This window comes from Mirounga angustirostris, unplaced genomic scaffold (assembly GCF_029215605.1).
Source record: "Mirounga angustirostris isolate CCGP_5_RB_7025 unplaced genomic scaffold, mMirAng1.0.hap1 SCAF_7, whole genome shotgun sequence".
Classification (NCBI taxonomy): domain Eukaryota; kingdom Metazoa; phylum Chordata; class Mammalia; order Carnivora; family Phocidae; genus Mirounga; species Mirounga angustirostris.
The window spans coordinates 50,288,405-50,304,472 of record NW_026991715.1 but is presented as its reverse complement, the minus strand read 5'-3'; the positions used below and the strand labels follow the sequence as shown (position 1 = coordinate 50,304,472).

The 16,068-nt window shown below is 36.9% G+C and overlaps 1 protein-coding gene and 1 pseudogene across 4 annotated transcripts in view; both read left to right on the top strand.

Annotated features, from left to right (window-relative positions):
• The window catches only part of ADAMTS6 (ADAM metallopeptidase with thrombospondin type 1 motif 6), a 293,828-nt gene that overhangs the window by 62,836 nt on the left and 214,924 nt on the right, over positions 1 to 16,068 (top strand). The gene's annotated exons all lie outside the window — the stretch shown is intronic.
• Positions 2,848 to 9,366, top strand: LOC123858438 (T-complex protein 1 subunit alpha-like; annotated as a pseudogene).

Here is a 16,068-nt window from a genome sequence, read left to right as displayed (position 1 = left end):
GGGAGTGAGAGTGGGGGGAGGGGCAGAGGGAGAGAGAGAATCTCAAGCAGACTGCTCCCTTAGCGGGGCCCCTCACAGGGCTCTATTTCATAACCCTGACACCATGACCTGAGCTGAAATCAAGACTTGGGCGCTTAACCACTGAGCCACCCAGGCGCCCCTTGGGTGAAGATTCTTAAGCAATGGTTTTAAATTGGGAGAATGTGTAATAATTCTGAGTTTATTTTTATTGAGCACTTATGTACTGTGCATTCTAAGTGGTAAAGTACCTCAGTAAACAAATAAAATTCCTACTGTCTTTTGAAGAGGTTACATTTTAGTAGGCGACACAACGAAAAGCAAGATAATTGAATATGGAGTAAGTTATCTAGTGATAAATGCATGAAGATATTAGAGTCTGGAGAGTTATAGTATGTGTTTATATACATGTGTGTTAATTGCTATTTTACATAAGGTGGTCAGGAGGCTTCTCATAAGGTGACATTTTATTATTTTTTTTAAAGAGTTTATTTATTTGAGAGAGAGAAAGTGAGTGAGAGAGCACAAGCAGGGGGAAGGGTAGAGGGAGAGGGAGAAGCAGGTTCTGCACTGAGCAGGGAGACGATGTGGGGCTCGATCCCAGGACCCCAGGATCACAACCTGAGCCAAAGGCAGATGCTTAACGAACTGAGCCATCCAGGCGCCCATTAAGGTGACATTTTAATTTTAGGGACTAAATTGAAGTGATGGAGTTAGCCAGGTAGATACTGGGAGAAGGGCATGCTAGTCAAAGGAAACAGGATAAATAACGGCCTTGAGGCAGGAGCAGGCTAAACATATGCAAGGAAAAACCAAGGGGCCAGTACACCAGTTGCTGAGTAAGTGGTTGGAAGAGAGGTAGAACATAAGATCAGAGAGTTTCAAGGACCAGATCATGGATAACCTTAGAGACCATAGTAAAGACAATATTTTATTCTGAGAAAGAAAGACATTACAAGATTATTTTGGCTTCTACATATATAACATGGTAGAAAAGCAAGAGTGAAAGCAGAGTTACCAGTTAAAAATTATTCAGCATTTCCACTCGGACATGATGGCAGCTTAGAGCAGTGGAGTCACATTATAAATATATACCTAGAATGCAGAGTCAACAGATTTTTAACAATGTACTGAATGGGTGTATAAGAGAAGGAGAGTAGTAAATGAAAACTCCACAAAGTTTTAAGCTGACTAACTGGTTGAATGGAGTTGCTTTTTACAGGAGAAGGGCAAGCATGCTAGAGGATTAGGTTTGGTAAGATCAAGGGTTCTTAGTCTTGTAAATTTTAACTTGCTTATTAGATAGCTAAGAGGAAATGTCAAGTAGGCAACTGGGTACATGAGTCTGGCTTTCAGTATGGAGGATAGCACTGTAGTCAAAAAACATCAGTTTATAGATGGTCTTGAAAGCCATTGATCTGGATTAGCTCTGCCCAGGAAGTAAGTGCATATAGAGAAAAGAAGTGGTCCAAAGATTGAGTGTGGATTACTTTAATGTTTAGAGGTCAAGAAACAGAGGAAAAATCAAGAAAGGAGACTGAGAAAAAGCAACCACTAAGATAGGAGAACCAAGAGAGTATGATGTTCAGGAAGACAAGTGAAGTACTTCAAGGAGGAGAGCATCGTCACCTGTATCAGATGCTCCTTATAGATTAAAATGAGGCAATTGGTAATCTTGAAAAGAGTCGTTTCAAGGAAGGGTGTAATGAAAGCCTGGTTGAAATGAGTTTTTGAAAAAAAGAAAGAGGAAAAGAAGTGGAGACAGTGAATATACAAAGACTTTTTTCAGTGAGTTTTGCTATAATCAGATGAGAGAAGTCAGGCATTAGCCCGAGGGGTCATGGAGACCATGGAGGTTTTGTTTTTTAACTTGTTTTGCTTTCTAAAATGGAGAAATATTACATGTATGTACATATGTATACATTGTACGATAGTGAAAATAATCAAAGGTAAAAATTGATAGTATGGGAGAGAGTGCGGAAATCTGCAGTTATGAAGCCCTTGAGAAGGCTTCAAGAGTTGAGATCCAAAACTCAATACGAGGCAGTGTCCTTGGATAGGAAGGGTCTTGGAGAATTTACGCACTGTAACAGGAGGGAAGGGAGAATATATGCATCAGAATATGGTTCATCTGGGTGCATCTGGAAGTTTTCTTCGGGTTGCTTTTATTTCCTCAGTGAAATAGGGAACAATCAACTGAAAGTAAATAAGGACGAGGAGATATTGAAGATTTGAGAAGAGAGAACTATGAATTAATCATTGAGAAAAGTAAGACTAGTGAAATGTAGTAGCATTGTTAGGAATTGCTAAGGGCTTAACCTGAGGTTACTTCTTATATTTAAAGTGAAATCAGTGATCATGCTAAAGTTTTTTTCTCCAGTCACATTCACCTGGCTGGGTATAGGTGTAGGATAGGTGGAGATTTGGATTTCCCTAAAACTGGGATTTTTGCAAGTGAGTGCACTGGAGGGAGAAAAGGGAAAAGGACATAAAGGGTATATGCACGGAAGGGTTGATAATGCTTGATCATGGTATTTAATTAAGCTTGGTAAAGAGGGGAGTAATTATATGAAGATGATGAGGAACAGTGAAAAGTAGTAAGAAACTGGAAGATGAAAGATGGTCAGAGAGTGGAATGCTTGAAATTAGTAATAACAAGATCTTGGTTATGATTATGGCTGAGGCAGAGGAAGGGCAAGACAACTGAAAATAAGGATTCTGTATAAATGAGAGGCCAGGGTATTAGAGTGATTTAACTTGGTTTTGAAGTCACTGAGAGTTATGACAAGTGATGCTGGAGACAGAAAAAGGGAGGGAGGGAGGAAGGGATGGGAAAGGAAGAAAGAAAAGTGGAGGAAAGAATGAAGGAGAGTGACCTGGAAAGGTGATATCTTCTCTGTGCAAATCATTGTGTTAGATATTGTAATGACTGTGGAAAAGTATAAGATATAAGGATCTGGGCAATGGATTCTTATATGAAAAATACCTGTTCTGAGAGAGGAGGAAAGATGAATTGTGGTTGTCTTAGAAAAGAATAGAATACGGGTTAATTTAGTTAATTATTTTGAAGAACCCAAATGGTATTTTAGTTCGGGACGCTGAGCAAATTTTTCTATTTTCACAGAGGATGGAATATATGTTTATGGTGCCTGATTATTTTAACTCTGCTCTAATGTACAGATACGGCACTTTTAAGAAATCAGAATAGCATGTATTTCTATTCTTTTGATTTTCATGAAAAGAGAAGATTTTAAGAAGATTGCTGTTAAATATTCCTCCCAAAGGGAGAAAATAAAGTTCCTATGAGAGTAGATGAAAAAAATTAAAATTAACTTATGAAAAAAAGATTTATTCTATTCTTTTGGTTTAAACATATTAGAAGAAATTATCTAACAAATTGGTCAAGGCTAGGGCTTAGGGTGGAGAGAAATTAAAAATTTGATGTGTATGAAACATCTTCAAAACTAATTTGGTATTTTTTATTGAGTGGAGATCATTTTTAGGAAGATCACAGAAGCCCCCTACCCCTTCTTTCTTTCGCGCCCTGCCCTGCGGCCGGGCGCGGGGAGCGGTGTTCCCAGCAGTCCCCGTGGCCTCGCTTCAGCCGGTTACCCCGCCGTAGCCGCCGCCGCTCTTGTGGCCGCCGCCCCGCTTAGGGAGCCAGATGCTGGTTGCCTGCGGTGAGAATGAAGCTCATGTGTACCCCGCCGCGAAGACGGAGGGGCCTTTGTCCGTGTTCGGAGACCGCAGCCCTGGGGAGGCGATCCTCCCAGAACGTATGGCTGCAGCTTCCGTGGCCAATATTGTAAAAAGCTCTCTTGGTCCAGTTGGCTTGGATAAAATATTGGTGGATGATATTGGTGATGTAACCATTACTAATGACGGTGCAACCATCCTGAAGTTATTGGAGGTAGAACATCGTGCAGCTAAAGTTCTTTGTGAGCTAGCGGATCTGCAAGACAAAGAAGTGTGAGACGGAACCACTTCAGTGGTTATTATTGCAGTAGAACTTCGTAAAAATGCAGATGAACTAGTCAAACAGAAAACTCATCCCACATCAGTTATTAGTGGCTATCGACTTGCTTGCAAGGAGGCAATGCGTTACATCAGTGAAAATCTAATTATTAACACAGATGAACTTGGAAGAGATTGCCTGATCAATGCTGCTCAGAAGACATTGATGTCTTCCAAGATCATTGGAATAAATGGTGATTTCTTTGCCAATATGGTAGTAGATGCTGTACTTGCAGTTAGATACACAGATGTAAGAGGCCAGCCTCCCTATCCAATCAATGCCATTAATATTCTGAAAGCCCATGGGAGAAGTCAGATGGAGAATATGCTCATCATAGGCTGTACACTCAACTGTGTGGTGGGATCCCAGGGCATGCCCAAGAGAATAGTTAATGCAAAAATTGTTTGCCTTGACTTCAGCCTGCAGAAAACAAAAATGAAGCTTGGTGTACAGGTGGTTATTACAGACCCTGAGAAACTGGACCAGATTAGTCAGAAAGAATCTGATATCACCAAGGAGCAGATCCAGAAGATCCTGGCTACTGGTACCATCGTTACTCTAACCACTGGTGGAATAGACGACGTGTGTCTGAAGTATTTTGTGGAGACGGGCGCTATGGCAGTTAGAAGAGTTTTAAAAAGGGACCTTAAACACATCACTAAAGCTTCTGGAGCAACTGTTCTATCAATCCTGGCCAAGTTGGAAGGAGAAGAAACTTTTGAAGCTTCAATGTTGGGACAAGAAGAAGAGGTAGTACAGGAGAGAATTTGTGATGATGAGCTGATCTTGATCAAAAACACTAAGGCTCGTACATCTGCATCAATTATCTTACGTGGGGCAAATGGTTTCATGTGTGACAAGATGGAGAGCTCTTTACCTGATGCTCTTTGTGTGAAGTTTTGGAGTCAAAATCCGAGGTTCCAGGTGGGGGCGCTGTAGAAGTAGCCCTTTCCTTATACCCTGAGAAAGGTATATGGAAAGCCGCATGGGGTCTCGGGAACAGCTTGCTCTTGCGCAGTTTGCAAGATCTCTTCTTGTTATTCCTAACACACTGGCAATTAATGCTGCCCAAGACTCCACAGATCTGGTTGCAAAGTTAAGAGCTATCCATAATGAGACTCAAGTTAACCCAGAACGCAAAAATCTAAAATGGATTGGTCTTGATTTGGTCAATGGTAAACCTCGAGACAACAAACAAACAGAGGTGTTTGAACCAACCATTGTGAAAGTGAAGAGTTTGAAGTTTGCAACAGAAGCTGCAATTACCATTCTTTGAATTGATGATCTCATCAAATTACTCCCCTAGAGCAAAGAGGACAAGCATGGAGGTTATGAAGATGCAGTTTGCTCGGGAGCCCTTGATGACTGATCTGCTTCCTCTTTTATTTATAACAATGTTGGATGCAGTTCTCTTGTTACTCGAATATTACACATTAAAAAATAACAAGCTGTCAAAAAAAAAAAAGGAAGATCACATAAGGAGCAAAAAGAGTTCTTATAAATTATGGGATTATATTAGCTGAATTGTTCTAGGTTATCCATAGTCTTGAGTACAATGTTTCTAGCAGTCCCTCTTCATCTTGCAATTAATCCAAATGGCAAAGCTTGTAGGAACTTGATCCACGATGAAGCTAGGACTTTGAAGGTTTAAGACATTCATCTGCCTCAGTCTTTCTTTCTTTGGAAGTACTAAGTTCATTATTTAAGGCATCTCTTTATAGGAATTTAGTATTAGAAGGGCTCTTGGAAATTATGTGGCACCTGGGTGGCTCAGTCCATTGAGTGTCTGACTCTTGGTTTTGGCTCAGGTCATGATATCATGGGTTGTGGGATGGAGCTCTTTGTGGGGTTCCACACTCAGCGGGCAGCCTGCTTGAGGATTCTCTCCCTCTGCCCCTTCCCCACACTATAAAATAAATAAATAAATAAATCTTAAAAAAAAAAAGAAGAAATTGCTTTGCCCAGTTTTTCATTTTATTGCTAAGGGACTAGGGAAAAAAATGGAATTTTATTCAGATGTTAATTCAAGGGAGTCAAATCTAATGGAAGAATTTAGACATTATGAAATTAAAAAGTATGACCTTACAGAACCAAAGTAGTCTTTTGAACTCTTATAAGGAACTTCTGAAAAAGAAATCATCCCAGTGATTTCCCAGAGATGAATTGTGTAATTACTGGTTAGTATGCCCATCAAGTATTTAAGAGAATACTGAACCCTCTTGAAAAGTGTGGCAGCATGGATAGCATAACCTATGCATATATATTTAATATAAAGATATAATTCATCTGTGAATGTGTATTTAATATTCAAGAAGAAAATAATATGAATTTTGAATGGACCTAAGAGAGAATAAAAATAAGTAGAAGAAAGCTGTCAGGGTTAAACAATTAAAAACAAAAAGAAAAGAAAACTGAAGTTCAATGTCAAGAATGATCGTGGCGCATTACAAACAAACTCACACCATATTGGATCAAAGGTAGGCTGATGCTTATTTTATAATTTTACAATTTATAAATATAAATAAATATAATAACAATATAAATCAATTGCACAATGTCTTGCTGTGAAATCTCTAATTATTTAAGAGGTTATTGGAGAGTTAAAAAGGGCAAAGGGGGGAGGTTGGTAGCACAGATGAGGTAGGTGAGGAGGGACCAGGGACCAGGGCAGCAACTAGGGTGGCCATAGATAGGAAATGTCTGTTCCAATCAGACACTATAGCTTTCTTTTTTATCTCATAATCAACCAAGACATTTTAAGTACTGTAAGTTTTATCATAATGATTCTTTTCCTGAACTTAGGTGTTTTACTTAGATAAAGACTGTTATCTTATTCCAGTTCTTGGCAAGAATTATTAAAAATGTTGTTTATATGCGTAGAAACAGGGTAATAGAAACTAGAGATGACATCATCTGGACCGTTTAAACATTTTTCAAAAAAAGAGGAGGAAGGACAAAATGTTTTAAAAGTTCTAGTTTGCTTTCTTGAGATAACTAGTTTACCTTACTATTTTTTGTCTCTATTCATTTTCTAAAGGGCAAAAATCAGCTTAAACTCTCTTGGCATAGTACCTTAATTGTATTTATTTTTTAAGCACTGAAGTGCCATTCTAGTGATTAAGCAAATGCATTGTGACGTATGGTGGGCTAATGTGACAAGTATGTGGCTCGAAGCCAGTAAAATACCTCTATGTTCCCAACCATACTTAGTTGTTTTCAGCTATACAATTGTTATAATTATTGTGCCTGGTATACTGTTATGACTGTATCTATTGTAATGGTACAAGTTATTGTTTAACTACTAAAATGTAAGTTATGTGGGTTTTTTTGTACCATCAGTTTGGAAGAATTTTTGGTATATCTTTTCAATGTTGCAAAAGGGACCAGGGATTTACAGTAGAATACAGAAGCTTTAAAATATTAACAGCCCATTAAGTACAGGATATGGTTCATGAGGTTTAATGGGAAGTTGTTAAAAGGAGATGGAACTATTCCAATGATTGGGGAGCGGTGGTTAGTGGCAAAAAACAGGGCAAAGAATTTAAAAAGCTTGTTTTCCTATAAATACTCAGTGTTTGGGTACACTGCACACCAACAATAACAATAACAATAACAAATCTCTTCTATCCTGATAAGCAGTATTGGGAGCTCAATGAGAATTCCATTTGGTTCATATGTTAACTTTCCTCTTCAGAGGATATCCAGCAATGTTGTATTAAAAAAATTTCCTGTGGATTTGAGATGCTTGGCATTCATTAAAACAAACCTTTGGACTTTGAAATAGCACCTACTTTGTTTAACATTTAAAAAATACAGGACTCCTGAGACTAGTCCTGGGAATAGCCTTTAGTGATTATCCAGAGAATAATAAAAATGCAAGTTTTTTAGAGGAGGGTATTTTAAAAGCAAAAGAGTGTAACACTTTGAGAGCACAGTATTTAATATACACCTGAGTCTTCATTCCTTGAAGCGTGGCACACTTAATAGTGTTTACCACATGGTCAGTGACAATTAGAGTCTAATGTATCATGTGTATTTCATGCACATACTTAAGTCTTGGCTCCCAGGTCAGGGTAGTAAGCCTAGTCTTCTGCTTGCCTGGATTAAATGCCTTTCCCCCCACCAGCTTTTCAATCCTGTGAAATTTGTGTAAGTTTTCTGAGTTTTAATTTTCTGTGAGGCTCTGCTATGTCATATTATTATTTATAAGATTAAATGATATCATGTACATGAAAGCACTTTGTAAATTATTAAGTGATATACTTAGTAGATAGAATCTCATTGGATATAATCTTATTAGAGAGGTAAATCAGAAGCTAGGACTCTGGAACTTTGTAGATAGACCCAATTATTGGAATCATAGCTCTATTAATACTGCTGCTAACTCATTTCAGCAGACCAAAGTTAGCTTTACCACATATGCTTTATGATTTTTTCGCTTTGGAGTTCATGTTAGATCGATGTTATTGAATGAAACTTGAAGAAAATAAAGAGCCCTGTGGAAACTTGAGTGAGATTACAGTAAACACTCAGCATGACTTTCACACCTTTTAGTTCCTTACCTGACTTTCCTTTTCAACCCAGTCCATGAAATTATTTGATATGCACTATCTGAAATGCTGACATGTTTCAGTTATCTGTTGCTGCATAACAAATCACCCCAAAACTTAATGGCTTAAAACAACAGTCGTCTTTATTATCACTCACAGATTCCCTGGGTCAGGAATTTGGGAAGAGCTCAGCTGAGTAGTGCTGGCTTGGTCTCTAATGTGGTTGCAGCTAGACTGTGGCCAGAGCTGATAAAGGGGGCTGAAGCAGCTGGGGGCTGACTGGGCATCTTTCTCTCTTTATGTGGTTTCTGCATGTGGTTTAGTTTGGGCTTTGTTACAGCATGCTGGCCTTAGGGCAGCCAGCCTGCTCACATGGAAGTTCCAAAAGCCAGCATCTTGAGAGAAAGAAGCAGAAGGTATAATGCCTTTTATGACCTCACCTCTCAGGTCATAAGCCTGCTAAGATTCAAGAGGGAAAAACCTAGATCCCCCCTCTTGATGAGAGGTATGTCACAGTTACAGGTGGATGGGAGATGTTATTAGGACCATGTTTGGAAAGAAAACAGTCTGTGACATGAATGATGATTAATCCTGTCATTTCATATATAGCTCTCCGTCCTTCTTAACCTTACTTCTCTAATGCCACAATATGGAATGACTTACTCTCCTTTTTTTTTGTAACTACCCAATTTCGCTGCTACATATGAACAAGGAAGAAATAAAGCTAACTAAAATTAATAGGACTACCCTTTTTATGCCCTTTTAAATATAAAATCAGCCTCATTTTGGAAAGATTATTCAACACACATAAGGAAAAAAAAAACTATTTTCCTTGGAGTGATACTTACCAAAAGATGTGTTACTAACTATTGGTTTGGAAAGCACATATTAAAAGAATGCATTGCCACTGACTTGTATTAAACTCCAAAAACTTGTTTGGGAAACAATTTCTACTCTGACACATAGTGAGCATGTTCATTCTTATTTCTTATGGCACTTTTTTGTACACTTTTCTTATCAAATTTATTGCATTTACTCTCTATATAGTTATATGCATGTCATCTTCCTAACACATTGTCTTCTCTTTTTGGGTAGAATTTGTTGCTGATTGATCACTACCATAGGTGCTTGGTAAATATTTGTTCAGTGATTAGACAGAGCCTTTGATGGCCATTATTTTTTGAGAAAATAATCCGTATGTTCAGGGAGCTGACAGAGTTGGCTTCTGGGATGGAGATGGGCATCCTGATATGTCAACATTCCTTTATAACCAGTGACTAGTACCTATAGGTAGTGAGTTATTCAGTATTAAAGAACATTAGTTAGTGGTACATAGTTGGTTTTAAAACCCCACCTAATAATTTAGGGGTTAATTAATTAGGAAATTTACCCATATTAAATGGAGCTCATTCCTTTTCTGTTTTGTTTCTTTTTTACCCCCAGATTGAGATGTAATTGTGTAAATTTAGGTTGTACAGTGTGATATTTTGATATATGTATATATTATAAAATGATTATCACCGTAAGGTTAGTTAACACATCCATCACCTCACTTAGTTACCTTTTTTTTTTTTTTGGTGGAGAAAACTTTTAAGATCTATTTTCTTAGCAACTTTCAAGTTTACAGTCAATGTTGTTAACTATAGTCACTCGTGCTCTACATTAGATCCCAGAACTCATTCGTCTTATAACTGGAAATTTGTACTCTTTGACAACTCTCACTTCCCTCCTTGAATTTTCCAACTCCACCTCTTCTCCCCTGGCAACCACCAATCTACTCTCTGTTTCTAGAGACTTTGGGTCTTTTTTTAGGCTTCACATGTAAGTGAAATAATATAATATTTGTCTTTCTCTGTGTGACTTATTTCACTTACATAATGTCCTCAAATTTCATCCATGCTGTTGAAAATAGCAAGATTATCATCTTAAATAATATTCCATTTTGCAGGGATATCTATATCTATATCTATATCTATATCTATATCTATATATACACACATATATATGATATTTTCTTTATCCATTCATTAGTCATTGAACACTGAGGTTGTATCCATGTCTTGGCTATTATAAGTAATGCTTTAATACACATAGGTGCAGATAACTCTTTGATATAGTGATTTCATTTCCTTCAGATACATACCTAGAAGTAGGATTACTGGATCATATGGTAGATCTGTTTTTGCTTTTTTGTGGAACCTCCAGTTTTCCACAGTGGCACTACCAATTTGAGTTCCCACCAGCAGTGCACAAGAATTCCCTTTTCTCTACATCCTTACCAGCATTAGTTATCTCTTGTCTTTTTGATGATAGTCATTCTAACAGGTGTGAGGTGATATGTGGGTTTGTTTTGCATTTCTCTGATGATTAGTGACATTGAGCATATTTTTGTATGCCTGCTGACCACTTGGATGTCCTCTTTGGAAAATTGTCTATTTAATTCTTCTGCCCATTTAAAAAATTGGATTGTTTTTTGCTGTTGGGTTGTATGATTTCCTTATATATTTTATTTTATTTTTTTATTTTATTATGTTATGTTAATCACCATACATTACATCATTAGTTTTTGATGTAGTGTTCCATGATTCATTGTTTGCGTATAACACCCAGTGCTCCATTCAGTACGTGCCCTCTTTAATATCCATCACCAGGCTAACCCATCCCCCCACTGCCCTCCCCTCTAGAATCCTCAGTTTGTTTCTCAGAGTCTCTCATGGTTCGTCTCCCCCTCTGATTCCCCCCCTTCATTTTTCCCTTCCTTATATATTTAAGATACTACCTCTTATCAGATATATGGTTTGCAAATATTTTTTCCCATTCTGTGTGCTGCTTTTTCATTTTGTTGATGGTTCTTTTGCTATGTGGAAAACTTTTAGTTTGATGTAGTCCCACTGTTTATTTATAAAGGTTTCTGTTGCTCATGTTTTTGGTGTCATGTAAAAAAAATAATTGTTAAGACCAATGTCAAGGAAATTCTCCCTTATGTTTTCTTTCAGAAGCCCATGGTTTCAGGTTTTATTTACATCTTTATTCCATTTTGAGTTGGTCTGGCTAGGGTTTACAGTGCTAATTTGAATAGGAATGGTGAGAGTATAGAGGGCACCCTTATCTTGTTCCTGATCTTAGAGGAAAAGCTTCAACTTTTCGCTGTTGAATATAATATAATCATGGGCTTATCATATCTGTCATGTGGTTCTTTATTATGTTAGGTTTGTTTCTTTTATACCTAGTTTGTTGAGAGTTTTTACAATAAAAAGATGTTGAATTTTGTCAATGGCTTTTTCTTCATCTACTGCGTTGGTCATATGATTTTTATCTTTCATTCTATTAATATGATCTATCACATTTAGTAATTTGTGTATGTTGAATCATCCTTGCATCCCAGAGATGAATCCTACCTGATCTGTTGTATGATCTTTTCAATGTGCTGGGGGTTTTTGTTGTTGTTTGCTAACATTTTGTTGAGAGTTTTCACATCTATATTCATCAGGGATATTCAAACAGAGTTTGAAATTACATTTTTCCTATAAACTTCTTTAAGCAAACTTGCAAAGTATCAACTATCCATATGTTTAATAAATGTAATATTTTAAGCCAAGAGAGTAATAAAGAAGACATTTTTTTAAATCTCACTACCTAGTTGTCCTCTGGAGAAGGAATAATTTGTTAAATACTTTTTGGTTTTAATGTTTGAATTAATTTTCAAGGTTGGCTTTATTTATTTATTTATTTTATTATTATGTTATGTTAATCACCATACATTACATCATTAGTTTTTGATGTAGTCAAGGTTGGCTTTAAATGAATGACTATAAAATGATAGATACAGCAGGACATTTTGAAAATCAGGAAAATTTTTCCATTTTTAACAGGAAAAAGAAAAGAAAAACATTGCCAATTTGAAATGTTGAAAAAATTTGGCAGGGAATATTTAGAGTACATTTCTCACATTTTGAGATTCTAGGTAAGGTATAAAGAAATATGTAATATTTTAAATTTTCATGATGATCATGTCTTGGGTAGCTCAAAATTACCTGATAATTAAGATATTTAAACTTTTAAGCAATTGGAAAGTTTTTTTAAATTTTCAATCTCCAAGCAGTTTTATTTATTTATTTGACAGAGGGAGAGAGCACAAGCTGGGGGAGTGGCAGGCAGAGGGAGAGGGAGAAGCGGGCTCCTCACTGAGCAGGGAGTCCGATGCGGGGCTCGATCCCAGGACCCTGGGATCATGACCTGAGCCAAAGGCAGACACTTAACCAAATGAGCCACCCAGGTGCCCCATCAAGCAGTTTTATAACGTTGGCTTCTCTGGTGTGTTAGAACCTGCTAAGAAGGATCTTTAAATTCTAAGAATTAAAAGTACTCTAACTTAGCAAAGAAAAGGAGAACCTAGAGGCTTCTCAGTGAAATGGCTGATTTCAAGAGTAGGTTAGAGCCAGTGCTCAAAAAATTGATGATATCATGTAATGAGAACCAAAGAATCTGATTGAATGAGTTCATACTGGCAACCAGGGACCAACTGAGCACCAAAATAATTAAGTACAGTAATAAATTATAAATTACTGAAGAACTAGTAATTGATGAGTCTGTAAGTAATAAGGAAAGAAGCTCTTGCTTATAGTGGAAAGCTAAGGGCTGATTGGTAAATATAGGGGAAGTTGGAACATCATCATGATGAAGATTAAATCAGGCAAAGATCATGTCTTGATACTAAATCTAGGGGGAAATTTTGATGAGGAGAAGGATATTTGATTGACTTCAAGTGTCAGGCTACTTATCAAGTGGTAAGAGAGGAAAAAATCCCAGTAATTATGCAGCGGAGAAATCAGGTAACATGGGGTGCCTGGGTGGCTCAGTTGGTTAAGTGACTGCCTTTGGCTCAGGTCATGATCCCGGGGTCCTGGGATTGAGCCCCGCATTGGGCTCCCTGCTCGGCGGGAAGCCTGCTTCTCCCTCTCCCACTCCCCCTGCTTGTGTTCCTTCTCTCTCTCTCTCTCTCTCTCTCTGTTAATTAAATAAATAAATAAAATCTTAAAAAAAAAAAAAAGAAATCAGGTACCTAACAACTTGACTAGGTAATAAAAGTTTTACAGAATGAAAGGACAGATAGACCTAGTATGTCTCCAGATGTGATATTCTGGTCAAGAATACCTGACTTCATCCTAACCACGTCAGATAAGTGCAAAATGAGGAATGTTTTATTGAGAGAAAGGAGGGATGACTGTGTCCTTTAAAAATGTCGGTGTCATAAAAGATGACGAAAGGCTGTGGAAATATTCACATTAAAAAATACTGAAGAGGCATGACAAGTAATTATACCTGACCCTAGGCTCTTCCCTGTACTAGAGGAGAAAAATATGTATCTTGTAAAGGACATTATTAGTTCAATTGACAAAATTAGAATATGGAGAGAGTAGATTAGATAAAAATATTATCTCCATCTAAATGTATGCAGTTGATACTCTCTTTGGTTATGCAAGAGCCTATCCCTGAATGGATTTCTTAGGGACTACACACTGAAATTTTATTTGTAAAGGGCCATGATGTATGTAAGTTAGTGTCCAGCGATGCAGGGGAAAAAAAAAATCTGTGTGTAGAGAGTACAGGTGCAAATAGGGTAAAATATTAACAGTAGATGAATTTAGGTAAAAGGTATAAAAGAGTTCTTTGTGCTATTTTTGTATTAACTTTGTGTAAGTTTGAAAATTTCAAATAAGAATTTTTTTTTATTTAAAGGGAACTGAAGACACCTTTAATTCTAACACTTGATGTTAGAATTTTAAAAAACAGCAAAACCAAAACTTCCCCAGACATAATTTCAATATTTAATAAACTAGTAGGAGATTGACTACTTCGAAAAACTAGTAATTGATGAGTCCGTAAAGTAATTGATGAGTCCTTATAAAGACATGAAGGAGATTTATGATGAAGGCATCAAAGTAAACAACATGATGTAATTATCTCTCATGTCTATGATTCCTTTTCTCTGCGATTTTGGCAACTGCGATTTTTCCTCATACACAGCTATGAGGAAAAGTTGTTGGAGTAAAGACAACAAAAGTAGCAATGAGTTTACTGACAATGTCCTAACTTATTGTTTCTATTTTTTAGGGATATTCAGGTACCTAAATAAAAAGGACCCAAACTATTATCCTTAGTTTCAGAATATTTAGAATTAGAGAAGAAACAGCATACACATTTTCAATGACTTGTGTGATCATGAATTTTTACTGTTACTCATGAAAACAGTTGCCTGACCTCTGGTAGTACATTAACCATTTCATTCCTTTGTTTATGTCTTGCTTTGAAAGCTCCCTTTGCTTCTGTCCTGCAGCTCTGTAATTAGATTCATTAATCCTCTAAATCTACCCTAGTTTCCACCAACTTACTGAAGTCTCTGGCAGCCTGCTTTATCAATGCCTTCCTTATTTATTTTCTCCTCTTGTCTTTGACCCAGTGATAGCTCCTCTTATGAACTACTTAGTCAGGAGGAATTTTGACCAATTCAAACAGTTTAAAAATGTTTGAATATGGGAATAAAAGGCACAGCATAGGGAATATAGTCAATGATACTGTAATAGCGTTTTATGGTGATAGATGGTAGCTACACTTGTGGTGAGCATAACATAACGTATAGAGATGGTGAATCACTATGTTGTATACCTGAAACTAATGTAACATTATTGTGTGTCACCTATTCTCAAATTTTAGAATTCCAAAAAAAAAAAAAAAAGAATTACGAAAACAGAAAAAATAAAGAAATATGAATAAAAATGCTTGACTAAGCAAGTCACAACACCATGTGTTTTCTCTCCCTGGAATAGACCTGCTCTAAGATGAAACTTCTCATCTTTCTGTGGTTTTGTTTATATTAATATACTTGTATCAAAGTCTTTATGGAAAGGGACAGGTTATAAGTAAATGAATAAAACTATTTTCAATGACTTCCTACTTCTACTTTCAGAATTGTTTGAGAGGGCTAGAATTCCTATGTAATCTATTAGACCCTAATTACTTCTGCTTCTAAGAAACTTTAGGATTCCAAGCTTTGATACTTCTCTTGAACACCTTAAATCTTATTTCTTCACTACCAAAGGAATATATTTCTAGTGATAAAATTCCAAAAATGGGCATTAAAGGTGACTCTCTTTTCACTCGGATGACTCCACAGAAATGATGGCTGAATCTGCCAGTCTATCCCCATTGATTAACTTCTGCTGTATAAAGCATGAAAACTGAAAACAATCATTCCCATCAGACCTCCCCTTCCTCACCCCCAGACTATTACTATGGACTGGAAAAAACAAACAAACCTAGACAAATGCCAGATACCTATGTAATAATAAATGTGTACAGGGAAAGTGATAGGTACTAAATTTTACTAAGAGTTTTCTTAGGCTTAACTCTATGTATACAATATCTCAATTTCAAAAAGAGAAATGTGCAGACTCCTTTTAAAGAAAAAAATATTAGGGCACCTCG